This window comes from Sus scrofa, chromosome 15 (genome assembly GCF_054392235.1).
Source record: "Sus scrofa isolate SSC_HxYL_T2T_F1_AM1 chromosome 15, Sscrofa_HxYL_maternal_Yorkshire_Landrace_v2.0, whole genome shotgun sequence".
NCBI classification, from domain to species: domain Eukaryota; kingdom Metazoa; phylum Chordata; class Mammalia; order Artiodactyla; family Suidae; genus Sus; species Sus scrofa.
This window is the reverse complement of record NC_139397.1, coordinates 23,986,446-24,006,013: the sequence shown is the minus strand read 5'-3', so window position 1 is coordinate 24,006,013 and position 19,568 is coordinate 23,986,446. Positions and strand designations below refer to the sequence as shown.

The window sequence follows — 19,568 nt, the reverse complement described above, 5'->3', positions numbered from 1 at the left end:
ATTTTAGAAAATTGTGCTGGATGAAAGAAAGCTTTACTGTTATAGCAGAACAAATCTGACTCCATATCGGGTCTATTTCTTTAGCTATGACCCTTGTCTCTGTTGCCTGTCTTCAGTCACGTTGATACTACACCTTTGCAAAATAATGGCGTCTATAGCCTGAAATATACAGGGCAGCCCATTCTCAAGGCTCTTACTTTTAAGGTATAACATTCACAGAGATTTAAAAAAAAAAAAAATAGTTGCAGAATGGAGAATAACACTTGTGAGAGTTTCACAGGAACATCCTGACCTGACCTACGTGGACAGTTCCAAGAACAAAGGACTCCTATACCAACCACACCTCCCCCCTTTTAGTGTAAAAGAAGTGTGAATTCTCATTTGGCTAATTTGGTTCTTTGGGGCCGAGCCACTGTATGAGCTTGGACTTGGTGACATCACCAAGATCAGGGGCCATGTTTAGACAAATTCTCTACTCTGCTTTATATTACGGTTTTCCTGGAAACTTGGTTTACATAAACATATGGATATAAGTGTCAGCAGCACATTTTAAAAAACTGCTTTGTAAACTATGTCACTGAAGAGAGATGACCTGAATATAGGGAGGAAATGTATGGTACGACATTTTCAGAACTACTATTCTTGGCAGTTTTAAGGAACAATTTCTTAGAGCAATAAGGTTGCTTGTGTCATAGGGTGGACTCAGAATGTCTCTAATCATCCATCTTGTACCTCTTCCTACTCCTTTTACTGAGTATTTCACCCAAAGACTCCTTTTTCAGTACAGAGATAGCGAACAATGTTCTTCCTCGTTTTATCATTACTAATTCAATTAATTACATGCAAATGGCTAGTGTTCTGTAACTTATCTATGACTTCTTCACCCAGCTCTCAAGCTTCATTTCCATTGTTGTCTTTCCATTGTCAATTTTGGCTTCGAGTTGTTGATTTTGTTGTGGTTGGCTCTATAAAATATTTACTAAATGAGCCATTTCTATCATGAACTACAAATTTGTTGATTCAAAATCATAATTACATATCACCTGTTCCTTCCTTCTCCCATATGGAAAGTAGTAAGTCAATGGTGAGTTGGAAGACTATTTAAAATACATCTGTCTGCTTGGTAATGCATATCTATGAAGTTATAATCTTAACTATCACATTAAGATCATCATTGAACGATAATCAAGTAGATATTCTTTTGACACATTCTCTCTAATGAGGATACATTGGTTGCTTAGGCATTCAGGGCTACGACCCCAGATATGTACCAAACACTTGTTACATAACATATACATGTCTTAAGTTATTATAAGAGTGACAAATTTGTTAAATTCTTAGCTTCTGCTCTGCCATCACCAAGATAAAGAATGAGATCAACATCTGACGGCCATTTGATCTTTCAGGTAGTGCTTTGAAGCATATTAATATGCATTGTTGTTTGTACTATTTGAAAAGACTATCATTTTCTTTTAAGCTTTGCTGCCCCTCTTCATTCCAAAACTATTCAATCATGTATATGGCACTAGGCTGCACCCAATTATTTACCTGTTATACTTCACAAAGAGGATACTGAAACTGACTATAAATCAATCTTCAAAGGGTGTGCTTCTTGTTAAAGGGTTGTTTATTTACCAAATTTTTCTTCCTTATGCTTTTATTCTAAAATTCACATAATTGCTTTTAAAATATGATCAAGTAATCATTTAATGCCATTATTGATCTTATTTTCTCCTTAAAATCTTTTATCTTTAAATAGATTGCTGTTACATAGCAGTAATTTATTAATTTGTTTGAGTTACAGCTATTGGTTCTTGTCAGGAAGATTGTAAAAAGCCCCTGGAATAAGACCAACTTAGTCACAATACTTTAAAATATTAGATTTTCTTCATTTTTCACTAAGTTACATCTCTCATTGATTTCCAGCTAATTTATAAAAATTATTGTTTTTTTAATTTAGATCAATATGTGCCACTTAAAAATACATTTTCCATTTAAAAATACAATTTAGAGATAATTCTTTCAGATAGAATTGTTGGTATTTTTCTAATGCCAGAGAACTTTGTTCTTTAGGAAGAGTAAATAGCAAAATCATTAATAAATAAATTCCTAGCAAAATTATGATGAAAGCTACTGAACTGATTTGGGCTTATCAAGTTTTCTTGTTGCAAACAAACTGTGACCAAAAAAAAAAAAAAAAAAAAAAAAATCACTGATATGATGCAAAATACTCCGTTTTCCCCCAAATGTGAATAGTCATACACAAAATCAACCGTGTCTTTCATCCAGACCATCAAACAATAACAGAAGCAGAGTTTCAGGTCAGATCAGTCACAGGCTCCAGTGAACTAGTGTCCTAAAGAATCTGCTCCTGTGGTTTTACTTGCATAAAAACATTTCTAGTCTTTAGGTCCATAGTCACCTGACAATGAGATGGACAGCATCTTTTCATATGTTTGTTGGCTATGTTTTTAATTGAACCTATCCAACAGTGACAATGCCAGATCCTTAACCTGCTGAGCCACCAAGGGTCTCCTATTGGCTGTTTTTTTATATAAGCTGCTGTTAATATCACTTCATTTTTCTATTGGGTTATTTTTATCTTTAAAAAAATCAATCTATGGAAATTTAATGTTAGTTGAAAGGAGGAAAAAATGGTAGTACACAAACATGTTTCAGAGATGCAAATGTGCTTAATTTGGGGGGTGCTTAATGCCCATAACTGACTAACATTCTTCAAGATCAGATTTAAAAAGTGTCCCAACTAAATTGAGGTGTTTATTCATAAGCAGCAGAAATCACAAAGTTGACTAAATAGAGTCTGGGAATTATATATGTTTCTTTCTTTCATATAAAAGGTGGCCTTGACTTTTATGTTAAAGCTCTTCGTTTCTTAAAAGTATTATTTAAAATTATTATTAAATAGCTTATAGGAAGTTGAATTAATAAAAACTGATATGATAGTTTAATTCTTTTATAGAGGAAACTATTTTCCCTATAATTTTATTTCCTGAACTAATGTCTTTCTTCAAATTATCACCTCCAGGCCATTCCAGCAAGTGTCCTAAAATATAAATGAACACTAGAAGCAAAATTTTAAAAAATTACACATTCTCACACTCTCCACTGAAAATTCACCAAAAATGTCAATAGCAATCAGGCTAAGTGACATAGTAAGTTTGTCTTACTTTATAATGCTTTCTATTATGGATGATCCTCATGTTTCCCAGAAAGGCAAAAAGGAAGAAAAAAAAATCAAATGATTCCTGGAAAGAGTCAATATTGATAGGACCTTTACTAGATAAAAAAATAAATAAATTTGTACCTTTATGACTTGATATTTGGAAACTGACCTAAATATGTTTCATGAGAAAATGTTTTTTATAAACTTGTAATACCACAGATTGTATCTCTTGCCTTAAATAACAAACCCATACTCATAATAACAGAAAAGAAACTGTAAGAGTAATTTGCTTGCCTTAATTTGTAATGAAAACCACTTAACTTTATTTGGAAAATAATGTGTTCTAATTAAATTACTTTTGGAAGCTTAGATTTGGTATAATTTCTTAGCACCATATAGTTCAAGATAAAAGTGGGCAAGTAAAAAATAGATGAGATGAATTGTTCAGTATGCAAAGAGATACAGAATTTAAAAGATCAAGGGTCAGAATAAATGAAAATATTAATTTTGTCACAATGTTCTCATAATGTTATACCCCTTCAATATTTATCTCACATGTGCTCTGTGCCAAAACCAATAATTATTATACAGACAAATCTGAAATTGATAAGATACTCTATATGAAGCGAATTTTAACCAAATTCACACCCTAAAAATCAAGGGCGATACTCTTTGCTCTAGTGGCTATGGTAGAAACTGAACACTATATATTTTATACTATACCTTATTAAATTTACTAACCTAGAGGGAATGAAAACAGATAATCATTAAACATACAAGAAAGACAATAGGAAAACTAAAGGAAGGAATAAATTAAAATTAAATAGGATATGAAGGATGAGGAACAGTGAGATCGAAAGGTAATTTCTGGCTGAAAAATAGTAATAGTGTTCAGGCTATTAAATGTCACAAGTGCAGTCGACCTTTCTTCTAACCATTTTTTAGTTAAGAGAGACTGTTTCCCCATAAATACCCAGAAAGTCAGGGGAGATGTTAATGATTGCCGTGGGCTCAGTGAAAATGAGCATTAAAATTGAACTCCTCCTTCCTTAAGGAGTTAAAAGCTGAAGTAGAAGCAAAGGTGAGGGGATTTTGCTATCTGTTGTAGTCCCAAGGTTATAGTGTCTGAGATAATGGCCTGGGCAAAGTGCCTCTCACCTTGATTGGTGTGAATTAGTTAGAAACGAAGATAAACAGATGTTTAGATAAGAATGAATAAGTTTAAGATCTAAGGAGAGATTTGAGGTAGATTTATATTTTCTCTAAGTTCTAATATTTGAGCTGTAAATATGGTTCTGTTATAATGGCATTTGGTAATACCAAAGCATAGCAGGTGCTCTAATTAAAAAAACATGTATTTTAAAAATATATTCACTTGAGTGAGAAATTATAATGAAGTGTATTACTACTGGGTTTCTTAAATGGTGTACCACTTCAAATGGAAAAGTAATCCAATTTCAGGCCAAAGATGAACAAACTCTTAGATCATACAAGGAATCAAGACATCGAAAACTCAAATATGTTATGTTTATAACCAAGGTCCAAATTGAACATTCTTTCCTGGATTTTTGTTTGTTTGTTTTCATTTAACTTACTACATGACAACAGAGTGGGGAGGAGAGGAAAAATGATAAGGGCTCTAGTTTAATTTAGACCAAATATTTTTTCTTGTTATCTTCAAAACAGTATCTTGAATTTGCAAAAAAATCTGGTTTTGAAAACCATGTATATGATTTTCACTTTCAGAAGTACCCTTTCTAAAGTTAAAAGTTAAATGAAAATATAAAAACTACTAATTTTAAGCCAATTATATTTCTAGGAAATGTAGGTGGATAAGTCACAGCTGTAAAAATTGTTCCCCACACTTTCCTGCCACCTCAACATTTCATGTCTCCTGGTCACCAGTTATAGACAATTAAATTTAGTTTAAGGAAAATATAATTATGAAAGAAACATGACACATGTATCTCAAAATTCATTCCTAATTTAAAATATAAAATTGGAAATTCTTGAATTTTATGAGTTGCCCTTTTATTTGCGTTTGTACCCCTCAGTGAGAGTTGATACTCGGCTAGAAAAATTTCCTAATTCCATGATGTTCCATTTTGTGACATTTTTTTTCCCCATGGATTAAATTTAGTGTTTTTTCACCAACTACAAATTAACCTAATAAAGTTTCTTCATACTGTGGGGATCTATTAATAAGTTAAGATTAATATTTGGTGTTATGAAAGTGTCCATCTAAAGACTCACAATAGAAATGGTCAAAAACTGTTAAATACAGAAAAAGGGATGAAGGGATGGTGTTGTCCAGAAGACTTTTTACTTCATATAATTCAATACTGGTTTTTGTTGTTGTATCATTCAGTACACTACTTTTATAATCCTTCTAAAATAATGGTACTTCATATTTGTGAACAAAAACATATCTAAAGTATACATACAATTTTATAAAAGCTACAGTTTTGCTTATTTCTGGACTATGAATTTAAGTGTGATTTGTTTTATTTTGGCCTTGGCCTATTTTTATTTTTTCCAAATAAAATGTAAGATGTTTATAAATAATGTTGCCTCAAAATTAAAAAAAAAAAAACTAAGCTTTTTCAAATATGGGGAGAAATCTTATGAATTGCCATGTCATTGCATCAATGATTACTCACATAGTAATCAATTCATTGGAAAATGCTGACTGATCAGAGATCAGAATGGAAGACATTTCAGAAATATCATTAAGAGAAAATGTTCAAAAATTTTAAAATGTGATTAAACTTGCAAAAAGCAACAAGATGATTTTGATATTTATTAGCATAATGGGATTTTTTTTTTTTTACTAGTCACTCTAGAATTTTCTTTTTTTTTTATTATTTTGTGTTTTTGCTATTTCTTTGGGCCGCTCCCGCGGCATATGGAGGTTCCCCGGCTAGGGGTCTAATTGGAGCTGTAGCCGCCAGCCTACGCCAGGGCCACAGCAATGCAGGATCCGAGCTGCGTCTGCAACCTACACCATAGCTCATGGCAACGCCTGATCGTTAACCCACTGAGCAAGGGCAGGGACCGAATCCGAAACCTCATGGTTCCTAGTCGGATTCATTAACCACTGCGCCACGACGGGAACTCCTTTTTTTTTTATTATTATTTTTTTATTTTTTTATTTTTTCCCACCGTACAGCAAGGGAATCAAGGTATCCTTACATGTATACATTTTTCCCCCACCCTTTGTTCTGTTGCAATATGAGTATCTAGACATAGTTCTCAATGCTACTCAGCAGGATCTCCTTGTAAATCTATTCTAAGTTGTGCCTGATAAGTCCAAACTCCCGATCCCTCCCACTCCCTCCCTCTCTCTCCGGCACTGTTGGTGAGAATGTAAACTGGTACAGCCACTATGGAGAACAGTTTGGAGATACCTTAGAAATCTATACATAGAACTTCCATATGACCCCACAATCCCACTCTTGGGGATATATCTGGACAAAACTCTACTTAAAAGAGACACATGCATCCGCATGTTCATTGCAGCACTATTCACAATAGCCAGGACATGGAAACAACCCAAATGTCCATCAACAGATGATTGGATTAGGAAGATGTGGTATATATACATAATGAGGATTTTTAAAAAAGTCTTTTGCTTTTCAGGGCTGCATCTGCAACATATGGAAGTTCCTAGGCTAGGAGTCAAATCAGAGCTGCAGCTGCTGGTCTTCGCCACAGCCACAGCCAGATCTGAGCCCAGTCTGCAACCTACACCACAGTTCAAGGCAATGACTGAATCCTTAACCCACTGAGCAAGGTGAGGGATCATCAAATCTGCATCTTCATGGATACTGCTGAGCCACAACAACAACTCCTAAATAAGTCTTTAGAATATAGATAAGAATATAGTCTCTTTGGGTGGGATGATACAGTAAATGATTTAGGATGGGTTTTCTCCATGAAATAGTTAATTTACTTTCAGTGATTTACTCTAGGGACATGTAACATAAATGATAAAAGCAGAAATCCGCATAAGCCTGTCTAGTTTTGAATACTAATTACTTCACTTTCTGGATATTTGGCATTGATTAACTTTAAAAAGGTAATCCAGTTCTTTTTTCATCTATAATGAGAAGGTAATAATCCCTACTTTGCAACTTAAAGAGTGTACAGAAAGAAAGGAATATGTATGTAAAATGCCTAACAAATAATAGATACTCAATAAAAGTAATTATTACTCTTTTTATATGGGCTGATTTTAGCATTTATTATAAAAATTTATAAAAATTAGAAACTATAAATTACCTGAAATAAGTATGACTTGTATATGTATAAGTATATGTCATTCAAAAATGGACAAAATATATGAATAGTATGATCCATTATCATTTTTAAAAATACATAAACATACATGTAATTGAAAATATAACTAAAATATTAATTGTGATTATCTCTGGGTAAGAGGTGATTTGTGTTTTAATTTTTCTTATTTGATCTTACATATTATAAACATATTACTTTCATAATAAGAATGTATAATACATGATTTGGTTTTTAAAAAAAGCAGGGTGCTACCCAGCAATCCCATTCTTGGGTGTATATCCAGACAAAACTTTTCTTGAAAAAGACACATGCACCCATATGTTCACTGAAGCACTATTCACAACAGCCAAGACATGGAAGCAACCTAATGTCCATGGACAGATGAATGCATTAAGATGTGGTATACATACACAATGGATACTACTCAGTCATAAAAAAGAATAGAATAATACCATTTGTAGCAACATGTATGGAACTAGAGACTTTCATACTAAGCAAAGTAAGTCAGAAAGAGAAAGACAAATGTCATATGATATCACATATCTGAAATCTAATATATGGCACAAATGAACTTTTCCACAGAAAAGATACTCCTGAACTCAGAGAACAGACTTGTGCTTGCCAAAGGGGAAGGGGAGAGAGTGGGTTGGACTGGGAATTTGGGGTTAATAGATGCAAACTATTGCCTTTGAAATGGATAAGCAATGAGATCCTGCTCTTATAGCACTGGGAACTGTTATCTAGTCACTTATGATAGAGCATGATAATGTGAGAAAAAGAATGTATATATGTATGTGTGACTGGGTCACCTTGCTATACAGCATAAAACTGGCAGAACACTGTAAACCAACTATGATGGAAAAATAAAAATTATTAAAAAGCATAAAAAAAAAGAATCAGGGTCCTAAAATATCAAGTTACCTGTACTATACATTCTAGAGAGCATGGTAGTTGGTTAACTTGGAAATACCACTCGTTTTTCCTGAGGTTATAGTGAACTGGGGTAATATGTGAGGCCAAATACCATAATCCATTTCAAAGAGCATTAGAACAGGAAGCCTAGAAATTACTCCTCAGTAACATCAATCCTTAGTATATTAACAAATGCTCTTTATGAAAGAAAAATCTGTAGCACTTCAGAGGATATTGGAATTAAAAGCAATAACGAAGTGTGGCTTATGAAAAATAAATCCCACAAGGCAAATTCAATAGATTTTTCCCTCCAAATGCAGTAACAGAATTAGTTGACTACAAGAACACATTTAAATAAAGTCTGTGATGGGATAAATTTTGACATTTGCTCAGAGAATTGATTCAGAGTTGAAGTGGGTGCAGTTCTCTGCCCAACAGATTGAAAATAGAAAGTAATAATACATGAAAATATTTTGAAGGATGAAGAGTTATTTGGTAGAAGTAGCATGCATTGCAAATTGTATGATTTTACACCTGTATTTGTGATCTGGAATTGGATAACAAGCAGTACATTTATAAAAAGCACAGTTTATACTAATTTGAAAAGTCTTAAAACTTACACAGAGGAAAAGTTACTCCTGCAAAGCCACTAATAGATATTTTAATTTTCTAAGTTGAATATGGGCTAAGATATGTTGTTTGAAGAGAAAGATGAGGAAGGAAATCCGAAGGAAAATGTTTTAGCTATTGTTTAGAGAAACGTAATAGCTGGCAGTACCAAGTACCACAATGACCTCAGATGCATGCATCCAATAAATCCTCATTTTGGCCTCATGAGGTGGGTTTTATGCTCTATTTTATATATATGAGGACCCCAAAGAACAGAGAAGTTAAATAATTGGCCAAAGGTCATGCAGTAAGAAGCAGAGGCAAAATCTAGTCTACCTGGAATTATTTCCTCTAATTGCACTTCTACAGCCCTTTGCACTGTGCTACAATAACTGCATATAGGTTTGCAATTTGACTCACTAGCTAACCTGCCCACCACCTTTCCAGTATAACTAAGGAGGTGTACTGACAGAGACAACATGACATAAGGAAATTTGACATTGAATTTGTCCTACAGTCCTGGTAATTCCACCTACAAGATGTGTGATCTTCATCAAGCCACTTAATTAAAAATATGATCTCAGTTTCTATATCCCTAAAAGAAAAAGAATGGAATCATTTCCACTGTTTTTTCCAGGCCTGAGACAGTGAGATGGCTGTGGAAAAAAAAAAAATCAAAGGGAAGAGAAACTGGCAAAGAAGGATGAAGAGAGAAAGGAGGAAGATCCCATAAAAATAAGTGTCTCCTAAGATGCCCAGCACTTCTGTACATAGTAGTTGCTCAAGCTGAAGATCTCACTCTTTTAAAGGGCTGGGACAAGAGGCAACTGGGACAACAGGCTGAATCTCCTCCACTGTTCCCAGGAGAGGGGTGCCAGTCCCCTGGGCATGACCTTACCCTCAACTGTGAGCCTGGCTTGAATCGGGAGCCTTCACAAGCTCCTAAAAAAGGGATGACGGTGCCCAGGGAATGATTTCTCTCTATCTTCCTTTTTGTTATAAGCAAGTTGAAACCCTTGGCTCTGAAGAATGACAAAATCCAAGTTCAGAGAATTGTTCTTATTGCCCCAAAGTCAAGAAAAACTGCACAGTGAATCACACTGGGAGTAAATCAGAGAAATTCTCAAACACATCACTGGAAAATGACTCTTGCATCCACCTCTTACTCAGAAGTTAATTGGACAGTAGCAATGAAATATCAGTGAAGTAAATTCTATACTCCTGATGCCCTACCAGCACTATTAAAAGACCATTTTTGATAATTTTAAACTTACCTTTGAAATATTATAGAATGAATATAATTTTTACTTCACTTTGGTCTGCAAAGACTCTTGATCCCATAGGCTGTTGCAAAGCAACCGCCTTGATTCACTCTATCTGTTCTCACATTGCAATGCTTGGCTCAATGCAAGGCTTCCTTACATCTCCTTCTTTAAATCATCAGTTCTCCTCCTTTCTGTCTGAATTTGCTGGAGGGTGGGGGTAGGGGGTTGTTCCAAGAGTGCCCTGTCTGCCAACAGGTGGTCAGACACTAGATCAGTCTCTCTCAATCATCAAGTCCCCATCTGCCAGCTAGAGTCTCTAAGCGTCAGTTCTGCTTATTAGAGCAGCTGAGCCTCAAACTGGGTTTTTTGTGCACTTTAGGCAGATTCTTACCAAGGTGAGCCAGCCACAGGGAGTCTGGCTATTAGGAGATGTGTTAAGATGACTCAGCTGCATCTGCTTTTTTCTATGTTTTTCAAGTGCCTGATGACTTAGCCACATCACTTCACCAGGGTCTCAACCAGACCCATGGACCATCTTGATACTGCATACAAAAATGCTTATGCCACGCTATTCTCAGAGCTTAACAGCTTTGAATTAGGAACGTTTTAGTAATTGTCAACATCCTGGTTTAAGCATTATTAGTTTTGAAGAAGAGTCTTAGACTTTACAGATAATCACATCTTACAAGGGAAAAGCAACTGAAGTTCAGTATAGAGAGACCTGGAATCACAAATCCTACCTCATAACGGGGTCTGATGGTGCATTCATGGCAGTGCAGCTCAGGGTATGCTCCCCCATTGATCAGGCCTAACTCCAAGGAAGTCTGATGGATAGACCAGCTCGAGGAGGGAAATCCACTTTTTGTAAAGGGCTTGGTGCAAACCATCCTGTGCCAACCCATAAAATAATGATATAAATTGCTTGGATATTTTACTAGGTTCAGACATTTTCTTAAAATGGAGTTATATTTTCAAAATATTCTTCTAGCACACTGTATTTCCTCCATTTTCTCTTCCTATTCTGTTCATGCTTGGGTGCTACTGTAAGTGGGGTAAAATATGTGGGGAAATAGAACCCATTTCTATAGAAAATCATCATTAGAAATTCTTTACATGGGATCCAATAGAGCAAAGAACTAAAGTGGGTTCAAGTCATATTTTTCACAGATTAAGTAGAAAGTTCTGGGTGAAGGTGTGCACTGAATGAAAGCATTTTTATTTAATTGAGGTTTGAAGTCTATGCACCACCCTCCTTCCTCCACCCAGCAGACACAAAGGCAAACTATCTCAGGGAACTGTGGGCAGGCATCTGATAAACACCTGAAGAGCAATTTCCAGCTGAGCCAGTTTTTGTCAAACATCATGTGGCTTCGTGAGTTTTGGTTTTCCTTGTAGAATCTGAAGCCCAAGGAACCCAGCCTCGGTCTCAGATGCGACACTGTGAGAAAAAGCAGAACAGGGAGTCCGGGCTCCAGATGGGAGAGGCTTTTAATTGGCTGAGTGTGAAGCAGGGTCCGGGCACGGAACATCAGACACATCCTTGTTGGCAACGTCATTATCAACTCCAACTGCACGAGGAGTACTGAGGAGCTTCCAAGGGGACACTGAGATGTCTGCAAGTTTAAATCATATCCGAACACCAGGGAGGAGAAGGAAAAAGTACTTTCCTTACTAAGCTGAAAGTGCTGCTTTAACTCATTTAATGTCATAATAATACAGTGTCCACATTTTAAGGCTACCCTTACTTGCATTTCTTTTCCAAATTAGCTATTTCCAACAGTTTTTGTCCTTCCATCCCCAACTGCCCATTATGCTTGTTAAAAATCAATTTTTATCGATACCAATTGTGCCTGAAAAAGTCTGACCTTACACAATATCACAAAATACAGATTTATAAGTCAGAAGAAACTTCTCTTTCATTAAGAGTGATGTAGAAGCTTACCTCCTTATATGTGAGGTAGGTGGGTTTTAGATTCAGAAGTGACTTTATGCCTATACTCTTACAACCTGAGCTGAGGTTCAAAACCCTCCCTGAATATTATGCTTGACACCCTTCACTGTAGAAAAAGTTTTATATGAGAAAAACTTTCAGGTCTTCCCAAGTATAAGGGCTCCTATTTGACATGTAAATTCTCCTTGAGGAGGTCAAGTATTAAACTCTGACCTAATAGCCTGTAAGGAATTAGGCAACAGCTTGAACACAAGAGCCACATAAAGGTTAGGCACCCCAAAACAGGACATGGGAAGGGAAAAAAAAAAAAAAAAGCGAACAGGAGATTATGACACTGACTAAAAAAAAATAAGTGGTTTCCACAAAAAAAGCTGATTAGTCTAAGGGGTCTCCTTTATTTTAATAATATTAAACATTTTAGTTATTTATGTATACAAGGTTTTCAAACAAGAGAATACTTCAAAATCAGACAGAGAAATTTTTCCAAATTCAGTCTCCAGGTCCTTGCTCAGAATATCCAGGGAGGGTATTCAGGCCTGCTTGAACATTCTGCAAAGCTTTTGGGAGGTTCAGAGGCACATTCGTGGTTAAGAAGAGAGGTTCTTAGGTGCTTCCAGATGGCTTCCTACACCCTCCTCAGCTATCCTCCATAATTCCCACTCAAATTGTCTCCTACTTAGACGTGCACACCTAAGACTTCAGATGGAAAACTATATCCAGTCATTGCTCCTCTGCTTTTTACTTTTCCATATCAGCTCACCTAATTGCCTCTTTTCCCCTGAAGCCTAGAAGGAGGCTGTGTGAAAGCCTGGAGGAAGGCTTTCTTCCTAGAAAAGCCTAAACTTCTTTCATCCGAGAAAGGTTGCATCACATCCCGGGTTTCCAGCCTCTCAAGACAGATTGTCTTGGTTCGAAATTAGGCTCCACCTCTTACCAATGGTAAGACCTTGGACAAAATAACTATCCTTTATCTTAGTTCTCTCAGCTATGAAATGGAGACTGCAACCTCATTCGGCTGTTGTACATGCTAAGCATTTAGACAGGTATCTAAAACACTATTACTTTTCTTACAGTATTCTTCAATCTAAGTTTTGAGTCTTCTTCAATGACACTGTTGACACCCTTGTTGAGTCTACCATTCTATTTTCTGTAACACTCCATCCCACCATGTCTCCAATATTTCACTATTTAATTCACAATGTTCCTGAGAGAGAAGGGTTCTCTGCCTCTGTTCACCCATTTGATTGTTCAGAGTAATCTCGTCAACTACTTAGGTGTTACTGACTTTCCCCTATCACCTGAGTTTTTAGGCTTAACTATTCTTATTACAGGAAATGATTATCCTTTTTCATAACTCTGCATATCAGTAAAAGCTACAATGTTGGGGAGTTACTGTCAAAATTATGATTTTTAAAAAACTTTTTTAGAGTTTTGAAGTTACCCAGTGCTTAAAATAAAACCACTTTATTAAAATGCCCCCCCCCCCATACAGGAGACACAGCCTCTACTTCATTTAGCATAGTGTCAAGTCCATTACATGATGCTAAAATTAAGATGAACGTGTTTTCACTCGATTCATCAAAATCCTGGTTCTACTGACCTTTTCTCTTTCTGTAGGATGTACTATTTTTGGATAAGTGTTTAAGCATCATCAACTGAGGCTTAAATTTAGTTCAGGTAGCTTACCCTTATAACTAGTTTCTGCTTGTTGAGTCAAGTCACAAAGATAAGCGAGAAACACACACACACACACACACACACACACACACACACACACAAAGATCTTACCAGAAAATGATAGCGAGTGGGTTGGCAGAATTTAAAGAGGAAAGGAGAAAGCCACAATAGAGTTTTCCTCAGAAATTTTAAGACAGAACAGCCATTATTACAGGACAGACAATATTACAGCCATTGAAACAGATATACAAGGTCACCTTAACATGTCTTCAGGTTACAGGTTTGCAAGACTTTATTTTAACCTGAATTATTATTAAAGCACCTAAAAAAAAAAATCTGTCATAAAGTGGGTTGAGGAGCAATGAAGTAGAGAAAAAGTCAAAGTCAGAGATTTTGGTATCACTGACATACTATTCAAAAAAGGAAATGCTTCAGCTGTTGGCCTTAGAATATTTCATCTTCCAGTTCTAACAGCAAGGCTATACCTAACAGGAAGATGGATGGTGAGAGTTGTAGCCAAGGACTTTATTCTGATACTTTTGGCAAGATGGTTCTATCAGACCATGCTTGCCTACAATGATTAGATGCTCTATTATTTTAGCTCCAATTATTCAGATTCTAAAAAAGTCTGATTTTGATTTCTCTTTTATTTCCCTGCATTGCATTTCTTGCTGTGAGTTAATGCTTGATTTATAGTCCTCTCCCTGTCAAGGTCTGCCCACAGACAGATCATGCTGGCCCTACAGACTTTCTTAACATTTAACATACAAGATGGACACTCAGTTCTTCTCTGCTAGCCTTAGTTCTTAGTTCAGGTCTTTAGCTCTCTCATCTGGACTCTAGTTGGTAGCCTAGTCTTTTACCTTTCCTCTGTGGTCTTACTCCAACTAGTCATTCACACTGCTTCCAGAATGACCTTCAAATGCAAATTTTGTCACTTTATTTACTTGCTTAAAACACTTTAATGTCTCCCCACTACCTAAAGAATAAAGTTTAAATTACTTAGGTGGATCAGGAAGTGCCCTGTGCCCACCCATTGCTTACCTTTTCAGTTACATCTCCCCTATCAGCATAGTTACCTGGCTTGGAGGTTCTCAAATACATTATGCTGTTTTGTAACTGCTTGCTCCATGCAGTTCCTAGTGCTGAAATAGGCTTCCGCTCCTCTCTACTTGCCTAAAAACAAGTGTTCTGGTCTTGGCTTGATAGTCAAGACCACTGTGAAGTGTTCCTTGAATACTCACTCCAGGTCATTCTTTTCTCCAGGTCTTGGTTGTATGTGCTTCATAATAGAACCTTTCCTCAATTGCACTTATGTATCCACCTGCCTTTATTTTATTACAACTTCACCTTGTAAAATGACCATGTCTTATGCATCTTTGTGGTCCCAGTACCAGTCTAATATTTTGCCTAAGGTCGGCACTCAGTACTCTGTATTTGTTGACTGACTTAAATAATTTAGGATGTTGGCAATCAGATCTTGAAATGGAAAAATAAATAACCTTTATTAAGTGCTAACTATAAGCCAAAAGCAACACTGAGTCCCTCTTAATTAATTGATGAATTAATCTCTAGATTACCTGGGAGGAGAATAAAGGAAGGCAATAAATACAGTGAATAAAAATTCTATTATAATTAAATTTGGAAATCTAGTAAACTAACAAGAATAGCAATAAATTAAATGAAAATAATTTAAGCTATATAAAATTGTTCAGATTCATGATTCTATATTTAGCAGATAGATTTTTCATAACACCCGAATCCTTTTCCATAAAGATATTTAAAACATTCTATTAAAAACAGAGAAATAGGAAGAAAAGATATTTAACGAAAACAGTTAAAAGGTAATTTTCATTGTCAATATGCTTTATCCTGGCAATTATTTTTAATGAGATCATGATTTGATTTGATTTTAAAATGACGTTTACTTTTTTTTTTTGGTTTCTGGGTATTTGTGTTTTGTGCTAAGTTTCAGTTTCTTTCTTTCTTTTTTTTTAATATATTTCTTAAGGGCCCTTCTGCCTATCTCCTCTGCATTGTGAAATGCTCTTGAGAGCTGTTTGGATGATAACAAGCGCTGCAAACTGCAGGTGAATGGGTCTTAGAATTGCACAAACAGCAAAGGAAAGCATTTTATAATAACAAAGATAGAGACTGGGGAGTCCTTATGAATATGTTATTAAGCACCTGCACTCCAGTTCCTAAACTGGAGCTGTTTGGAAAAAAAAAAGGGGAGGGATGGATGCTAACTTTTGGCCAGAATTGATGTTTGTAGAGAGACTGTTTGTTTTACCACTAAATTACCTTGAATTACCACAATTGAAATATGCTCCTTTCCCTCAATACTTATTTGAATATTGAAAGTCTCACCATACAGCTAATCCTATTCCAGGCACATACCTTGGTAGGTAGAAAGGGTTTGACTGTCAGAGCATTAAAAATCATTTTCTATACTAGGAATTATTTTTTATTTAAGAAATAAAGGTGATCCTTTGAAAGACAAAACCTATAACCCATAGGTATATTGATATATTCTTCAGAGGAAAGGGTGTAGCAATGAAACATAGGTAGCTTGAGAGACAAACGGGCAAAATAATCAGAAGGCAGAGTGGAGAGACCAATGGGGAAGGACATAATGGGAGCACTTGTCCAATCTTTCAAATCCAAGACATCTAAGAGATGAGGAGATGGTTTGTGAACAGGATCCATACAATACTTTCCAGTTAGAAGAGGGAGCTCTAAGCAAATCAAGGCAAGGATTTGGGTAGAACCAGAATAAAATGACTTTTTTTTTTTTTTTTTTTTTAATGAATAGACTGTTGCAAAGCTTGAGGAATGCAATTTAAAGAAAGCATTTAGTGAGAGCACACCAAAATCTCTCAATGGAAAGTAAAAGTAAAATGTGATCATTGTTCCTATGTTATTAATCCTATTCAATTTTCATATAGCAGAGTTATTCAGTGAGGTAGAGTTTCACTTTTCCTTCTCTGGAGTTTGACTTACTGGATTTTGAGCAAATATGGATAAGATTTAGAAACCTTCATCTCTCATAGCACAGTTATAGAAAGCTAGCAGAAGCAGCATGTCAGCTGAATCTAAACTCAGCCGCTGTGAAGGCCAGCATGGCACTAAAAACAAGAGCTGTTTGAAAAGAAAGAATGTTAACTTTCAGCCAAAAATTGAAAAAATCGTTTGTCTTAAATTAAACTACTCTACGTAATAGAAAGAGATGGAGCTCTATACAGGCTTTTACCCTAAGTCAGAGATGGAGGGGAACAGGGCACCTGGGCGTGTGATGCTGAAGGCACAGGGAACTCTCCTTATTCAGCCTCTCTAGGGGTACATGTTTCTGCAAAATGAGTTAAAGAGCAGAACATTGGAAACCCTGATTTAATCGGTGTGCATTTCCCAGGCTGAGTTCAGAATTGTTTTCTTCCTTCCATAATGACTTACTTGAGGCTATAATATGTACTGGTGACAAAGGCAATGAAGAAACTCATGGATGTTCTTGGGGGTTGAATTTTGTCTCTCAAAGAGCTACCCGGAATTCTTAACCCCCTGTACCTGGGGATGTGACCTTATTTAGAAAGAGGGTCTTTACCCATGTACTCAAATTAAGATGAGGTCATTAGAGTCAGGCCCTAATCCAATATGCCAGTGTCCTTATAGGAGGGAAACGTGGGCAGAGACACACAGAGATGAGATCATATGAAGACATAAGACACAGGAAAAAGATGGCCATATGAACATCAAGGCAGGGATTAGCCTTATGCTGCCACAAACCCAAGAATGTTGGGGTTCCAATTAGCTGGAAGGGAATATGGTACCTAAAGGTTTTGGAGGAATATAGCCACATCAGCACTTTGATTTTTGGTTGTAGCCTCCAGAACTCTGAAACAATAAATTTCTGTTAATTTAAGGCATCTGGTTTATGGTACTTTGTTATGGAAGTTCTAGGAAACAAACTGCAGATGCCAGAGTCATCATAGGAACAACAGCAGCTTGCTACAGTGACAGCCATAGAGATCAGCAGAGGAACCTCTCTGAACTTCCCAGGAATCATTCCATCATTTCTCCTGAGAGGGTTGACAGCAGTTCAGACATCTACCTTCTTTAAAGGTGACTCCTTTTAAGAATCCCCATGACACCAGGAAATGTCTCCTAATTCCCAGGAGAAATGACCTCAAGAAGGAGACACAACATTCTTTCTAACAGTGACTTATGAGATGCAGAATAATAGAGGCAGCTTGGAAAGGGAACTTAGATTACCTTGGGACTCTGGTGAATGCTTCTTCTGAATCTTACAAAAGGCCAGGCTTCTCCTAGTCAGGGAGGGAAGCATGTTCTCCTAGACGGACAGATTTTTTTTCTTCTTGTACTTGGATGTTGCCAGTATCCCAGCTGTGACTTACTAAAGAGGTGATGCTTATTGGGATACAGAGCTTCTTAAACAAAAGTCAGAGAACCCCTTTTCAGGCTATTATGCAAATATGTCTCAAAATACAAAACATGTTTTTCAGCTTTATTGACTGAAGGGGGAAATACATGATATAAGTCTGGCAGACCCCCAGTTTGCTCTAATTTGCCCCATCATGTTATGACTAAAAAAATCAAAGTCTATGGGCTTATGCAGTTTTTAGGCTTATACAATTTTAAGCACGAATGTCCAGTGCTTTCTCCCATTCATAGTACAATGTATCATTTGAAAATCATGTTAAAGCTCTTCTGGCTGATACTACTGTTGCTCTAGTTATTGACATTGACTCATATTAAGTCATCTTGAAAAGTAAGCTTTCTTCAGAACTTGACTAAAACATCTTAAAAACACTTATCTTAAAAATCTCATTTAGTTTTGTTTCTCATAGGAGATCCACTGCTTTGAGTCATTATGATCAGAGTTCCCTGTCTTCTCATTACATCTTAATTTTCAACACATTATTAGATAGTTGGTTCTTTAGGCTAGTGTTAAAGTCCAATTAGCAGAATTGCTATAAATTCTTTTTTATCAGTTGATCTTCTGGCAAAATTATATACCATCTCCAAGAAGGAACACTTATACTGTATATAATATTCCACAGATCGATACTACGTATTATAAAGTTTCAGGAAATATAAAGTTATACTATGTGCATATGGGAACATTACAGACTTCTATATTAGTCCTGGGAATAGTTATTTATTACGGTTAAAGTAAAAGAAAAAAAAATGTTACATGATGCTAAATCCAGTCCAATTCTCTCTCAACTGCCAAGTTTTTATTTCTGGCTCTCCTGGACTCCTAATAGAGACAAACTTTCAAAATGTTTTCATCAGGTGAAATCAAACTTACAAGATACACAGCACAGCTTCTGCATACAGTTCAACAGGTTATACACTGCACAATTCCAGGATACACTACTCTCACAGTAAAAATGTTTTACTTTCTGTTCGAGATCTCACAACCAATAAGCAGGACACAGTGGCCTTATGAAATATATATCTGAGCAAAAGGAAAATAAAACTCAAATGAATCTTCCCTTTTTCAACTGACACAATTTTATGATACTTAATAATCTATTATCATATTCTAAGGTTAAATTCTATAAATTTTATTAGAGAAAATCATGCCTATCCAGGACAAGTAGATTTCAGTTTTTCTTCCATTTCTAATTTCTTTTATTCTTCAACAAGT

General features: G+C 35.9%; 1 protein-coding gene and 1 long non-coding RNA gene across 6 annotated transcripts in view; both read right to left on the bottom strand.

The window, feature by feature from the left end:
- LRP1B (LDL receptor related protein 1B) overlaps nt 1-19,568 on the bottom strand; it is a 1,884,722-nt gene that overhangs the window by 1,465,878 nt on the left and 399,276 nt on the right. The window lies entirely within an intron of this gene.
- On the bottom strand, nt 5,708-13,194 carry LOC146395752 (uncharacterized). Its single transcript, XR_014829231.1, has 2 exons — nt 8,075-13,194; nt 5,708-7,731 (listed from the first exon to the last, which is right to left on the bottom strand). It is a non-coding gene; the product is annotated as an uncharacterized LOC146395752 (long non-coding RNA).